The sequence below is a fragment of the Solanum pennellii genome, chromosome 11 (genome assembly GCF_001406875.1).
Source record: "Solanum pennellii chromosome 11, SPENNV200".
NCBI classification, from domain to species: domain Eukaryota; kingdom Viridiplantae; phylum Streptophyta; class Magnoliopsida; order Solanales; family Solanaceae; genus Solanum; species Solanum pennellii.
In genome coordinates this window covers 17,936,829-17,939,369 of record NC_028647.1, presented here as the reverse complement: position 1 = coordinate 17,939,369, position 2,541 = coordinate 17,936,829, and the positions used below count along the sequence as shown (strand labels likewise).

General features: G+C 35.1%; 1 pseudogene; it reads left to right on the top strand.

The window, feature by feature from the left end:
• Positions 1-218: 218 nt before the first annotated feature.
• LOC107003721 lies at positions 219-2,291 on the top strand (annotated as a pseudogene).
• The last annotated feature ends 250 nt before the right edge of the window (positions 2,292-2,541 follow it).

Here is a 2,541-nt window from a genome sequence, read left to right as displayed (position 1 = left end):
TTAGTCCTTTTATTAATATTAAAAATAAAAAAGTAAAAGAAAAATAAAAAGAGGCCCACCTGTTCCTTTGTTTTAATTTAGAACTTGCAAGACACTTTTAGCTCATTTTTCTGTGCTTAGATCTCACCGCCGCTTACACACTTGGTGAACCTCTCTCCTTTCCTTTGGTGAAGGGTGAACAATTTTCAACCGTGGCCATGGCTCTGGTAAGTTGCTTAGCGTTTCTTTTTTGTTTTTAATGTAAAAAATAAATCTGAGATTTCAATATATGAGGAATTTATAACGAAAGATTTCATCTTTATTGTTGATTTCTGAATCTGTCAGTATATTTCATTTTTTCTGGTTGTGGGTTTGTAATTCTACTTTGTTTTGACATGTTCAAATGGGTATATCTGATAGTTTTTATTAGTAGGTCGATTAATTATTTTTGCTGAATTTGCGATTGATTGCTATTTAAGTTTCTCTTCTCTGAAAGTTGTCTACATGTATCAATCACTCAATTACTGAGTAGAGCCAAGGCATGATTGATCTTTGGCTTCACATTGTTAGTGTGATGAACTCTTTGCTTGGAAGTTGAAAAGGAAATACATTTCTGCAGTATTTTGAATTTAAGTTATTATAATGGAGATGTTGCAAGTTGATTTTCAAACGTGTCTGTTCCAATAGAAATTAGTGGCGTGTCGCGCCAGCCCCAGAAGTACTAGGAGTACTTTGGGGCGCATTGCCCTAATCGGGATCTAGAAATCGAACATATTTTATTGTTCAATTTCGAGTCCTAACTCATCTAGAATCAATTGGTTTCTTCCAAACTCTCTTTGATTTAGAAAGGCAACACTAAATTCATTGAGTGACTAAAATGAGACATTATGATTCAAGTGTGGTGATAACAAATGCTTGATGATATGCCCAATTTTATACCTTAACTGATGTACTAGCATTTAAATTGTCTTCATTATGCATGTTGCAAATTTTGCACTCAACAAATAACAACAAAAATGCCTCAAACGCACTCATTGCAACTGAGTACGCAGGGTAAAGGTTGAAGTTCCAAAGGATTTCCAGATGGGTGTATCAAACAACACACCTTAGTTTCTTAAGATGAACCCAATTGGAAAGGTATGTTATTCTTCTTAATATACATTGTTTCATGTACTTGACAAGATTTTGCTAGTCAGAACGAGTTGTTTCCGTCCTTCAGGTTCCTGTGCTTGAAACACCCGATGGATCTATTTTTGAAACCAATGTTATCACACTCTACGGTGAGGCCATGTCTCATTTTCTTTCATTTGAGCTCTCATCATATAGCAAAAGATAGTTTTGACATTGACTTTACTAATTCTCGTAGTTACTAAATTACTGCACAACAATCCTCTTTTGGCTCTTCATTGTTTGAATATGTAAGTATTTCAAGTTTATTTGGTTTCTTGGTTTCATTTATTTCGCAGTTATATTTTCATTTGTGAAATTTTTAATCCTCTCTTTATGTCCATTTTCTCTTTGATAGGCGCAAATTGAACAATAGAATGATTTTTCTACCACTAAAGTTGATGCAAACATTAGACAATGGTTGTAACCACGCCTTGCCTTTCGTGTGTGCATCCCTGTGGTATGTATCTTACTATGCATTATTAATTTTTTTTGAACCAATAGAAACACACAACTCAACTGAATTTTTTCTTATTTTGCGAAAAGTCTGAGAAAGCTGCGGTATCTGCATTGAAGAGAGCACTTGGTGCTTTGAACACCCATCTTGCATCTACCAAATACTTGGTTGAGCATTTAATCACGTTGGCTGACATCATTGTTGTCTGCAACTTGAGCATTGGTTTTAGTATGATAATGACCAAGAGCTTTACCAAGGAATTCCCACATGTAGAGAGATACTTCTGGACTGTGGTTAATCAGAAAAACTTTAGCAAGATATTGGGTAAAGTGAAACAAGCGAAATCTATCCTAGCTGTGCAATCAAAGAAGCCCACACAACTTGAAAAAACCAAGGCTAATGAGGAGCCAAAGAAGGAGGTCAATAAGGAAGAACCAAGTCTTGTAGAGAAGGAAACAACACCCAAGCCTAAGGCAAAGAATCCTCTTGATCTCTTGCCTCCAAGTAAGATTTCTGGATGATTGATTGGAAGAGGCTTTGCTCTAATACCAAGACTAACTTTTATGAGGTTGCCGTTAAATGTATTAGTTTTTTCTGTTATGTTACCCTTTGTTCTTATTATAAGTTGAGAGCTTTTCTTGAAGTGCATGTTTAGTATCACTTTTTCAATTTATTTTATCCTACAATCTGTCTGTCACGACCCAAAACGAGCCGCGAGTGGCACCCACACTTATCTTACTAGGTGAGCGAACCAACAATCTAATCCCCAACGTTTACCAGTATAAAAATTTTGAATAGTAAATAAAATGCGTAAGATCCAAAACTCATTAACGAAATCAATTAAATAAACTTCTAAAGTATAATACTTATCATCCCCAAAATCTGGAAGTCATCACATCAAGAACATCTATCCTCAAATTACTAAGTCTAAGAGTATT